Raw genomic sequence first — 14,372 nt, forward strand, 5'->3', positions numbered from 1 at the left:
CAACTATCCTCAACGTAAAACGATAAAAGAACTTTGTCGATTCGTTGCTATGGTAAATTTTTATCGAAGATTTATACCTGGAGCTGCGACCATCCAACTTCCACTAACAGCGTGTCATAACGGAAACACGATTGAAGAAAACAAGTTTTGAAAAATTTAAGTCCGATTTAACCAATGCTGCTATTTTATCACATCCGTATGAAGGCTTGCCGATTTGCGTTATGGTCGATGTGGCCGTTGGTGGAGTCTTGGATACCTTTAAGTTTTTACTCATAGAATCTTTCATATGCGCAGAAGAAATACAGTATGTATGATCTGGAACTGCTTGCTGCCCATTTTGTTGTCAAACATTACCGCCATATACTCGCAACTGAACTGCAGTCACGTTTTGTTCGTCATGATGCAGTGAGAAAATCTTTGCAACCTCCCTACGATGGACCATATAGAGTACTGCGCAGGTCTGATAAGCAATTCACTTTGGACGCAAACGTCTACTTATTCGGATACACTTATCCCACGAAGAAGTGTAATGTTACGTTTCAGTAAAGATGCTGTTGTGCACAGAATCTCTAAGGGGAGTATATGTAGGAGTACACTTTAGCTAAAAATGTACTTTTACTGTTCACAAGACTATTACAACATACTTTGTCTTTTGTCAAACTCTGTTCGTCGGTTGTGTTTTAATACAACCTCCTCCTATATATATATATAGGAGCTATATCAAAATCTGAGCTGATTTTCTCGAAACTTTACACACATCATTCTAGACTTAATTCAGTACGCCATGCCAAATTTCATGCAAATAGAAAGATATGTAGGTGCATTGGTGCACAAATTATATTAAATCGAACGAAAATATATATGAACCGATTATTTCCAATTTCAATATGGTTCGTGGAATAGAAAAACCAGCTACAGAATCTACTTCAACAGCCAGTTTGTTATTAAGTTTTACTACTCATTTAAAAATACAATAATATTAGATTTTATTTGTTCTACGCTCAAGCAAAAATCTACATTAGAGTATACGGAGTTAAAGTCAATACACATTTTACTAAGAGGATCTCCCATAGAGTAATTCTTGCGGTGGAAGTCTACATATAACAGTTGATAATGTCTACTAGATCGGACAGGAACATTTATTCTAATAGAAGAAATTAGGAAATCCGAAGGTATATTACCATTTAATATTTTTAGTACCATAATAGTATTCAACATAATACGTATACTTTTCAATGTAGGAAAACGAATTAATTTTAACCTGCTAATATAAGATGGCAACACAAAACTACTATTCCATTGTAATGCATATTGGGGATCCCATACAACAGAACCATATTCTAAAATAGGTCTAACAAGAGACGTAAATAGTTGTTTCGTTATATATGGATCCGAAAATTCTTTTGTCCACCGTTTTATAAATCCTAAGACACCATAGGCTTTATTTACCATAGATATAACATGATAGTTAAAATTTAATTTTGGATCCATTAGAATACTAAGATCAACGAAAGAATCTACAGTTGATAAAACCGAACCATTAATATAGTAATGTCTTATCGAAGAAGAATTTCTAGAAAATACATATGTTTACATTTATTTAAATTCAAGTCCATACAATTTAGGCTGCACCATTGAAATAGGCTATTTAAATCATGCTGGAGTAAACCAGCTTGCTTTTCAGAATGATGGGTAATGAACAACTTGACATCATCTGCATACATTAGCAATTTGGAATGCGATACAGAATTAAGCAAATCATTTACAAACAGTAGAAACAGAATCGGGCCTAGGTGACTTCCTTGCGGAACACATAATGGAACATTAATCGATTTTGAATGACATCCCTTAAACAAAACTAGCTGTGTTCAATTTTGTAAGTAAGATGAAATCCAATTTACCAAATTTTTACTAAATCCAATATGATTTAATTTATAAAGTAGAAGTTCATGGTTAACCTTATCAAAAGCTTTACTAAAGTCTGTATAAATTGTATCAGTTTGTTGACGCTGAACAAATCCCTTTATCACAGTAGAAGTAAAATGTACAAGATTGGTAATAGTTGAAAGACCACTACGAAAACCATGTTGATATGGACTTAACAAGGGTTGAATTGTTTGTGAAATAACGGTAGTAATTAGCTTTTCGAACAATTTTGAAATAGCACTTAATTTTGCAATTCCTCTATAATTCGAGACATTTGTTAGACTACCAGACTTCTGTAAGGGTATTATATAAGACTTCTTCCAACAAGTAGGAACATAACCATATTAAGGGAATAATTAAATAATAACGTTAGAGGTAATGCTAATGTATCTGAACAATTCCTTAGAATTAAAACTATGGAAAGAAACTGTAAATGTAACGATTTACTATCTCAATTCCCAGACATTACGAACATATCAAGGAAAAAACAAAATGTTTTTCATGGTGTATACCATTTTATTGAGACCAAAGGCACTCCTGTTACTGCAAATCATCGTTGACTTTCTGCAATTAATTTAACCACAGCGAAAAAACAATTTCAGTATATGCTGGATCAAGGAATTTGCCCCTCCCCCGACTACTTGAACGCACAAACCATCCCAGACAAATATCCCCTCCCTCATCTGTACGATTTCGCCCATGGCACTTTAGCTAAAAATGTACTTTTACTGTTCACAAGACTATTACAACATACTTTGTCTTTTGTCAAATTCTGTTCGTCGGTTGTGTTTTAATACAACCTCCTCCTATATATATATATATAGGAGCTATATCAAAATTTGAGCTGATTTTCTCGAAACTTTACACACATCATTCTAGACTTAATTCAGTACGCCATGCCAAATTTCATGCAAATAGAAAGATATGTAGGTGCATTGGTGCACAAATTATATTAAATCGAACGAAAATATATATGAACCGATTATTTCCAATTTCAATATGGTTCGTGGAATAGAAAAACCAGCTACAGAATCTACTTCAACAGCCAGTTTGCTATTAAGTTTTACTACTCATTTAAAAATACAATAATATTAGATTTTATTTCTTCTACGCTCAAGCAAAAATCTACATTAGAGTATACGGAGTTAAAGTCAATACACATTTTACTAAGAGGATCTCCCATAGAGTAATTCGTGCGGTGGAAGTCTACATATAACAGTTGATAGTTTCTACTAGATCGTACAGGAACATTTATTCTAATAGAAGAAATTAGGAAATCCGAAGGTATATTACCATATAATATTTTTAGTACCATAATAGTATTCAACATAATACGTATGCTTTTCAATGTAGGAAACGAATTAATTTTAACCTGCTAATATAAGATGGCAACACAAAACTACTATTCCATTGTAATGCATATTGGGGATCCCATACAACAGAACCATATTCTAAAATAGGTCTAACAAGAGACGTAAATAGTTGTTTCGTTATGTATGGATCCGAAAATTCTTTGGCCCACCGTTTTATAAATCCTAAGACACCATAGGCTTTATTTACCATAGATATAACATGATAGTTAAAATTTAATTTTGGATCCATTAGAATACCAAGATCAACGAAAGAATCTACAGTTGATAAAACCGAACCATTAATATAGTAATGTCTTATCGAAGAAAAATTTCTAGAAAATACATATGTTTACATTTATTTAAATTCAAGTCCATACAATTTAGGCTGCACCATTGAAATAGGCTATTTAAATCATGCTGGAGTAAACCAGCTTGCTTTTCAGAATGATGGGTAATGAACAACTTGACATCATCTGCATACATTAGCAATTTGGAATGCGATACAGAATTAAGCAAATCATTTACAAACAATAGAAACAGAATCGGGCCTAGGTGACTTCCTTGCGGAACACATAATGGAACATTAATCGATTTTGAATGACATCCCTCAAACAAAACTAGCTGTGTTCAATTTTGTAAGTAAGATGAAATCCAATTTACCAAATTTTTACTAAATCCAATATGATTTAATTTATAAAGTAGAAGTTCATGGTTAACCTTATCAAAAGCTTTACTAAAGTCTGTATAAATTGTATCAGTTTGTTTACGCTGAACAAATCCCTTTATCACAGTAGAAGTAAAATGTACAAGATTGGTAATAGTTGAAAGACCACTACGAAAACCATGTTGATATGGACTTAACAAGGGTTGAATTGTTTGTGAAATAATGGTAGTAATTAGCTTTTCGAACAATTTGGAAATAGCACTTAATATTGCTATTCCTCTATAATTCGAGACATTTGTTAGACTACCAGACTTCTGTAAGGGTATTATATAAGACTTCTTCCAACAAGTAGGAACATAACCATATTAAGGGAATAATGTATCTGAACAATTCTTTAGAATTATGCTGGGTATACCGTCAGGGTCTGGACATTTAATAGGTTTTAAACTACGTAGATTTTTAGAGACCTCTCGACTTTGTAAGAAGGGCATAAATATTTGATCTATCTTTGATAGTTCATAAGGATATGGGTCTTTAACCTGATAAATAGTATTAGAATAAGTCGAGGCAAAAAAATTTGCAAAACATTCTGCAGTTTCGGAGTTTTTCGAAAATTCTTGGTTATTGTATTTTAAAATTGTAGGCTTAGAAGAAACTTTTCTTTTAAGATTAACAAATTCGTAAGATGATTTTGGATTGGATTTAAAATTATCCTTAATCTTGTTAAGATGAAGATTATACAACCTTCGGGATTCTATTGTATATTTTGATCTAGCAACAGAATAGTTAGCATAGTCTATAGAGGATCCTGATTTTTTATATTTTTTAAAAAGTTCATTTTTTGAGTTTTTTATACTTGACAATTCTCGTGTATTCCATGGATGTCTATCAGAACTTCTAGTTTTAATATTAGGAACACATTCAGAAATAAATTTGTTTAGAGTAACATAAAATGTATCTAATGTAAACTCGAGATCAATAGGACTCTTACAAAGGCATATAGAGGTCCAATTTACAGATGAGATAAGTGAGTTGAGTTTGCAAAATTTCGTTTTTTATAGTTAAAAGTAGTTTTTAGTGAGTTTAACGAATTGTCAGAAATTAAATAATCATGTATCATGGATATACATAATTATCGTCAGGAATACAAATAGGAGGTATTCTAACCAATTCAAAATATGATGTGTGATTTACGAAGACTAGGTCAAGGATTTTCTCATGATTATTTACTATATTATTTATTTGTTGGAGATTAATGTCACAAAATCGACGAATAATTTCAGAAGTAAATTAATTTCAATTTATATCAGATGTCAATGGAGTAAGAGCTTCTGACTCTGGCAATGAAAGCCACTTCACAGATGGCATATTAAAATCGCCAAAAACTAATATTCGGTCCGAATCATTCATTTTATCATTTTAATTATGGATTGTATTGCTAATATATGCTGATTATAGATATCAAACTGCGATGAAGGAGGAATATATGAACAAGTGACGAATAATTTAAATTTACCCAATTCAATGGATATGCCGACAAATTCTATATCAGTTAAATGATTTAATTGGATTACATAAGTGGAATATTTGGCGTCTACTGCGATGAGGACACCACCACCCCTTTTATTTATTCCGATCTTTTCTTAAAATTTGATATTTTAAACTTAGAATTTCACTATTAAGCACAGATATTTTAAGCCAAGTTTCAGACAATACTATAATATTATAATCAAAAGCATGGATATCAGTATATAAACGAGTTAACTCTGTATTTAACCCTCTTACATTCTGGTAGCTAATAGTAAGAAAATTATTTAGTTTTTTGAAGCCGTTTCTGGTTTACGAGGAAATCGAGCCAAATTTTCTGTCCTTTCTAGAAATTATTTTACGAGTGCTCTAGCAGGCCAAAAATCTCTCGAGATCAACTTTGGAAATATATATGCTTGCACTAATATTTTAAATTAAGACCTACTCTCTGAATAAACTGATCGAAGCTTAAGCGGTGTACACACTATCATTTTTGAGTGACAGTTTCGATAACTTATCAGTTGTTACAGTTTTGTTGTGTTGTTTGTAGCGGCCATATTATCATTCATGGCTTTTTTCAAACCGACATTCAAATATATAAATTGTGCTAATAACACACCGTAAAAACGAAATATATATATATAAAAATGGATGACAAAAAAATGGGTGTGCATTTGTTTAGCTCAGAGGGGCTCCGCCGATGGGAGTCGGTACGCCGAATGCGTCGAGCAGTGGACCGTAGGGGAAAGGTGTACGAATAGCCGTGTGTGCCGTGAAAGTAAAGAATAGAATAAAACACAAGAGGTTTTCTTAGTAATATATTCTATGGTTTATTTAGTTGGTTGAGAAGTGGTAAACAATATTACCTTTGGCAACGATATGCCTGTGCGCAACAATATGCGTGATGTCCGAATGACAGATTGATACTCCTTGATGCTTAAAGGAGGCGGCAAAAACCAGTGACAATTAATTACTCGTTAAAATGTAGCGCATACATTTTAACGAATAAATAAGGACCAAAACCGGGGTCAATAAAAAGGAGTAATTCAGTACATTTCTTACTTAAACATTCCGGCCCCCTTGGAACATCTAGGTATGTTTCTAAACAATACAAGTAAGTAAGTAATAGGTACGACAGGAGGATAGTGCAGTATGAGCAATTCGAGCAAAATCGGGAGAGGATTCGCAGATGAATCTGCAGTAACAGATTGGGGATCCAACTCCGCTACAACGATAATTAGTAACATAAGGCCGCAGATGAATCTGCAGTTACAGATTCGGACCTTAAGTAAGAAATATTCACGACATAGTTTACATGAAGCCGCAGATGAACCTGCAGTAATGGTGTTTTTACACGATATGTATTTTACATATGTGCTGTCACTTATTTCATCCATATGTAATTTCTTATGTGTGTCAAAATTAGCAGTGTACACAAAACATTTATTTTTGTGTTCAAATCGGCATATGTATTTTACATATGACATAACCTATAAACAAAAAAAACACTTTAATTTTTTTTTAAATCAACATCATTTTTTTATTAAACATCTACAAACGAAATAATAATTTGTAATTGTTGCCTTTTCATCCTTTTTTTAGAATTACAATTGAAATATTTTCTTCCAACAATGTGTTTCATTCAAACAGCTGATTTCCTTATGTTTCACATACGAAAATAGAGCGCGTCCTATTCGGAAAAAATACATATGTAATTGCATATCGTTTTGACACATTGAAATTTCCGTATGTTTCACATGACGAGTTCGATTTCCATATGCAAAAAAGTGACAGCACATATGTAAAATACATATCGTGTAGAAACACCATAACAGATTCGGGCTCCAATCAAGTTAGTTTAAATGCACGAAACAAAATAGTATGAAGCCGCATATGAATCTACATTTACAGATTCGGACTTCAATCGAGCTATTATTTTCCCGAAACAATATTCGAGAGCTGAGCCTCATAGGAAGAATCAGCACTTGTCGCGATACCGAGATTTTCCGAAGGTCGCTTTACAACATTTTTCCAAGTTTCTTTGTCGTTTTATGAACACCATCTGATAAATTTGTTTTTATATATTTGATTAAGTTTTTCCTTGACATTTTATACAACGATTTTGAAGGAATAGAATCCAATTTCTGATTTTGTACACCAACCAATGGGGAGGATAAATGTCTCGAGGGACGAAAAACTGGGGCTGAAGCTGACAACGATTTTGTCGAGCTTGACGAAGCTGCTGGAGTCACAACTGGAATCGAATTATTCGATTTTGTTGACTCTCGATGTAATAAAGTGTGGTAACGTTGACCACATTTCGAACAATTTATTTAACTAGTGCAATTTACTAGCATGTGTCCTTTTGACAAACAAATTATGCAACGATCCTGGCGCTTTACAAATGCAAATATATTTGCTAGGGATAATTCAACGAATTTCTGGCACAAATGTAGGCGATGGGGTTTCTCACAACATAGAGAACACGATTTTCTTATTGACTCACACGATTTAGTGACTCAGATACTTTCACAGGAGTGGATGTTTTCTCGTAGCTTTCCAAACACACGAGCGTGTTTATCCTTTCAGAAATAAAGGCGTCTAATTCTTTCCAAGATGAAAGAGCCGATTTATTTTTAACACTTCCTTCCCATAAAGCTTGGGTAATTCTAGGCAATCTTTGTTGACAAACAAAAACGAGAATTGGATCCCATTGATCCGTTGGTACCTTGTATGTCAACATGGAAGAGATGCAGCTATTGATGCAGCGTCGAATCTCTTTCAAACCAGAGATAGTTTCTTTATCGAAAATGGGAATATTAAATAACAAGGATAGTTGCCGATTTACAAAAATCCGAATATTTTCGAATTCTGCGTGAAGTGCTTTCCAAGCTAGAGAAAAACCACGATTAGTTAGAGGAAATTGTGAAACTATTTCCCGATCTTCTCCCGATGTTTTATGTCGCAAATAGAACAAACGTTCGACGTTTGTATTATTTATAAATATGGCTCTAAACAAGTCCCGAAAGGATGGCCAAGCAGAAAAATCACCATCAAAAGTATCAATATCAATAGGAGGCAAGGACATATTGTGAACGATATCACAAGCGGAAGAAATGTTAGAAACGAAGGCCATATTTAAAAGAAGAAGCACCAAAATATTCCAAAAATATGCCAAAATCATTAAAAATTTTTTTTTTAATTTATTTAGTGTGCCGATATGTCGGGATGTAGGGCATACAAATTTGCAAAACTTTAAAAAGTAACACAACAATAAAATACACGATCGTATTTTCATTAAATATTTATTTTGCAACACACCTATTTCGAACAAGCTAGCTAACCAATAATACCGACCAAGGTAGTGTAGCTACTCAACCTAAACGGACACGATAGAAAAAGGAATAAACAAAAAGTATTCCTACCAAATAAACAACCAACGTAAGGTGAGTACTCGACCTATGCGGACATAACAGAAAGAAGAATAACAAAAATATTCTTCTTTCGTTTGTTATGTTAGTTCACTGGTCTAACAAAGCACAAACAACAAGTGCTGATCAGAGAATAACAACAAAGCTAGAAGTGATGTAGGTGGACGGTCAAACAGTGTTGTTGTTTACAACAAACAAGATGTTCTGTTGTTACAACGAGAAAAGAAATAAATGTAACAACTACAGGAATGTAACTTTTCAACAACAACAATGTTTGAAGGGAGAATCAACGAAACGAAATATCAAGTGTTTTGTTGTTTTATGAAACCAAACAAAGAAAAGCAACGAATTTTGCGATTATGGAATTTTCGATTTTTGTTTTGATTATGATGCTGCCGAATGCAAGCATCCAAATTAGAAGCCACGATTGGCGGGAAAAACAACAAGAGGGGGTTTTATGACGTTGCAAAACGACCTTTGAACGAAACCGAGTGTTTTGTTAAGGTCGCGACAATTTACTTCCGCGGGCTCACTTATATACACTGCACTATACGTACCTTTAACAAATTGTGGACTGTATAATTTGTTAAGATAAGTGTATCCAAGTAGTGGGCTGATGAATCCGGTTCGATTGGACCAAATGTTTAGCTCAGAGGGGCTCCGCCGATGGGAGTCGGTACACCGAATGCGTCGAGCAGTGGACCGTAGGGGAAAGGTGTACGAATAGCCGTGTGTGCCGTGAAAGTAAAGAATAGAATAAAACACAAGAGGTTTTCTTAGTAATATATTCTATGGTTTATTTAGTTGGTTGAGAAGTGGTAAACAATATTACCTTTGGCAACGATATGCCTGTGCGCAACAATATGCGTGCTGTCCGTATGACAGATTGATACTCCTTGATGCTTAAAGGAGGCGGCAAAAACCAGTGACAATTAATTACTCGTTAAAATGTCAAAGACGCTAAACCAAGGTTGCAATAAACCGTAGCGCATACATTTTAACCAATAAATAAGGACCAAAACAGGGGTCAATAAAAAGGAGTAATTCAGTACATTTCTAACTTAAATAGCATTTTTAATAATTGCGTTGTAAGATGGCGAAAAGAAAGTTATTAAAAGAACGAAATGGGTGAAGAAATGGATAGCCTCGCGAATTTCTTTTAAAATATTCTCATGTGAATGTTGTTCACATGTGAATATTTTAAAAGAGCCCATGGACTTTAAAAACTATTTCAGATTGCTTTATTTTTTTGAGTTCCCTCCTGTAGGATGAACGTATGTAGTTTATTTTGTTTTTAACGTCGTCCACAGTACAATTTGTTTTATAATTTTTTATTATATGTAGCAGCTCTCCATACGATTTAATTTTAATGTCGAAATTTATTGTCCGACTGCCGTTTTTTATGTTCACATTATCGAACCAACAAACATCCAACATCTGACTGTCACGCAACCATAAAAAATTTTGTGGTTGCCTGATAACTGAGAGAAATTAACGGCCACACTGGCAAGCAAACCGATATTTCAGCAAGAGTGCCATTCAAAAATGATAGTGTGTACACCGCTTTAAAGCATCGTAAAAAGTAACTTCCCTCAATTTTTGATTTAATATAATAACATATATCATTAGCCGTAGTATCCGGTGCATTTTCATGGCTGGAACCATTACTAATGGTCTTTGGGGGGTTTATGGGATTGTAGCAGTTGAAGCCACTGAGGACGCATCAGATGAAGGAAGTGATAACTCCTGTATTCCATGAGTAGTTGTCTCCAATCTGGGGATAGCAACACTCATGGTTTTAGGGGTTATTATTCCTTTCGCTGTATACTTTCTGGCTTCAGTAGCTGCCTCCGTCACAACACTAGCATACGACTGGCCACGAACAGATTCAGTTGTATCTATGACACTTTCAGAAACTGTTCGTGATACAGTACTCCCAGCAGAAACCGTGGCTTTACGACTAGGCAAAGTTTTACCTGGCGCCTTTTTCGTATATCTCTTGCGATTCTGTCCAGAAACTGACGGCGATGACACAAACTCTTCTAGATCTTGGTACTTCTCGAACATTGAAGAAAAGTTTTCAAATCGGGTCGATAATGAGGAAAATTCACTTTTTATCGATGCTAACTTCGATCACAAATCGTTTACAAAATTGTAAAAGTCGGCAGAAAGTTTTTTACAATGCACGCAGCACTAACGAAGACCAACATTTTCTCTAATTGTATCCACTACTCTTGCATTAATCCGGGCACACTTTACATGCCATTGATTAAGGCAAAGCCAATACGTTACACATAATGCATCATATATAACAATATTGCACAATTCGTAGGGGCACGACATTTTTAATAAATTTTTTTACTAATTAATGACGTTAGAAATAAAAAATATTAGAAATATATATCTAAAAAGAAAGAAGAACACACAGGTAATGCAACAAAAAAAGATGACTATTATAATTATACTGAAAAAAATATAATTATTTTAGCACTAAGCAAAAATGATTTACCACACCAATTAGTACAGTATGCACAAAATTATTAAAAAACACTTTCAAACACTTTTTAATACACAGACACTTATTTTATCACAAAATATTAATATTTTTTAAAAAAGGTTACGGAGCACAATAAAATTGATCAACAGTCACGACAGGGTTGCCAAGTTTCTTTTTCCATGTTACAAACATATGCACAAAGCCATAATACCCTACCCTTGGTCAAAAATTCCTAGAAACTTTTTTTGTTTTAATTTTTAGTAATCATCAAATGAGCAATACAAATTTTAGAATTTTAGTTTGAAGTATACTTAAAGGAAAATTGATTATTTGTTGGTACGAACGCATTATTATGGCGCGATAAGACCACAGCATTTATCGGTCATTATCTCGATATAATTGGTAAATCGAGATAATTTAAAAAACCAACATATCCTAAAAGTGTGCTTCAAAATACAATAAAATTCGAAAAAGTTTCATAAGTTATAGTTGCCGGACCAAGCCGAAATTTTTATACCCTCTAACACGTGGGGTGCATCCAAAATACCATAAGTTGATCGCGTCATCACAAAGTGCGACGGGGAAACTAAAAAATGACGTCAAGGTGTTGAAGGTTCCGTGATTCGATGTGAACTCACATTATGCATATATCTTCTTAACTCTAAACCTGCATATTAATACATAAATATATACAATCACTTCGAAGTAAACACATAGACTGTGTAACTAGATTTGGGTTTACTTATGATCACCCAAATATACACATAAACAAGAAATACTCAAAATGCACCCTCTGTGTACGACAATTCAACTCACACACAGCGCGAGGGTCATAAATAACATATGTTAAGATCTACATTAAAATCTAAACCTTTAGAACACAAATAATTTCGTCACACTATCTGACTCCAAATAGAAACTCATACGTACCTTTTATTTATCTAAAGACTGCGAGTTTAAAAGATTCCTCTCATTTAATAATTATGTTTCCTTACATTATACAACACAAACATACTTTTCTTTATATAAACAATTAGTAAGATGTTATATCTGAACTTCTTATTTAACCAAAAATAATAAAATTCACAAAATTATGATATTTGCAGCATAAGCCAGTTGCTGCATGAACACATTTTCCACCGATGAATTAAATTTCTTCTTAATTGTTCCTTTTGTATCTTCATATTCTTGTCATACGTGGTTATGTTTTGTAGAAATGAATATTAGCATCTCTAGATGCATTACGTAAATTTAGTATTGACATGCACTTCTTCAACTGCAATCAGCATTCGAAAATAAACATTATGGTATCGTTCCATAGTGTTCTTTACCGTACCAAGATGGATAGGTACGCTAAAATAACGTACAATACCGGTACACAAACACTAAAAATACTGTTAGCGTTACTGTTCCCGAGCACAACGAAAATCGTAGTGTTCCACAACTTGGTACACTAAAAATCGTAGCGTACCGGCTACGGTATACTAAAAATCGCAGTATACCGACTGCGGTACACTAAAAATAGTAGTGTACCGACTGCGGTACATTAAAAAGCGTTGTATACCGACTGCGGTACATTAAAAATCATTGTGTGCCACTGGTCGGAACAGTAAAAAATCTTAGTATTCCACTTGCCGGAATACTAATAATCGTAGTGTTCCACTTGCCGGAACACTAAAAATCGTAGTGTTCCATTGGTCGCAACAATGAAAATCGTAGCGTTCCACTTTCGTACTGAACCATGTACCATACAGTACTGTGTACCATATTCGAATATTTTGTTATTTTTAGGAAAAATTAGATCAAATAATAAATAAATAAAATATTACAAAAAAAAAAACAAAAATATTGAATTAGAATTATAACTATATTTGCAATTAAAATAGTGAAAAAGTCCATTTGAAATAGGTATATTGATCTGTTTTTGTGTCAAAATTATACAGGTTTGGATAAAATTATCATTAATTTTCAAGAGCGAACAAGAATTTTTCAATAATATTGGGAGCAAAAATATTTTTTTAAAAAGAAAAATTCAGGTATAAAACTGGAAAAACTGTTATTAATATTATAAATATCAGAATTATACATGCATCCATATATGATGCATACTTTTAGGCTAATTTTAGCAAAATATAATAAAATTTTGGTGATTGTAAAAAAAATCAACATAATTATTACCTGTTTATTCATGAAACCAAGTACACAAATTACGCGGATATTCAAAAAAAAAAAAAATAATTCTATGATTTTGGGATAAATATTACAAAACCACATACAGGTGCCATATGAAATAATAATTCCCAGAATATGATTTTAGTTCAGGTGGTCCTTTTGGAATTGGGGGAACATGATAGTGGTAGATAGTGCAATCTTTGACTTTTTAGCTATAAATTGAATTGAAATCCATTACAGTTTTCTAGTTTTTTATCAAACGTTGTGTGAATAATTATAAAAATGCCAAAACCTAAAAATAGTTTTATCTTGATATTTTCAGTACAAGAAAAGCAATCAACATTTTGTGTAATTTTCTAAGTTGCAGCAATAATATTTTAACTGGTCATACTGGCAATTTAGAAACGAATTTAAAGAGGTATCATTCAGATATATATGTAAACTACATTGAACAAAACCGTAACGTGGCACCAAAATGTATGAATAAACTATTTCGACGAAAAAGTTTAAATGCAAAGAAGAAGAGTTTTGACGTCAGTCTATTTTACCACCTAATGCAAATGCTATAAAATATTAGAATTCTCAGAAGGTCATTATTAGCGGTGTAGGTAGTATTGTACTGGCAACACCATCAACCCAAGTAAGCGTTGAACGTTAGTTTTCACATTTGTTCCGATCAGGGCAAACGTTTATCATCGAAATGGAATTTTCAATTACGTGTTAACATGAGATTGAATTTTCACTAGACGCCCTTTTTATTATGTTAAACTGTTGTTGCTAATATGAATAATTTGTAATAAACA

The sequence above is a fragment of the Musca vetustissima genome, unplaced genomic scaffold (assembly GCF_032173495.1).
Source record: "Musca vetustissima isolate MV318-11 ecotype Yass unplaced genomic scaffold, APGP_CSIRO_Mvet_v1 utg283607, whole genome shotgun sequence".
Lineage (NCBI taxonomy): Eukaryota > Metazoa > Arthropoda > Insecta > Diptera > Muscidae > Musca > Musca vetustissima.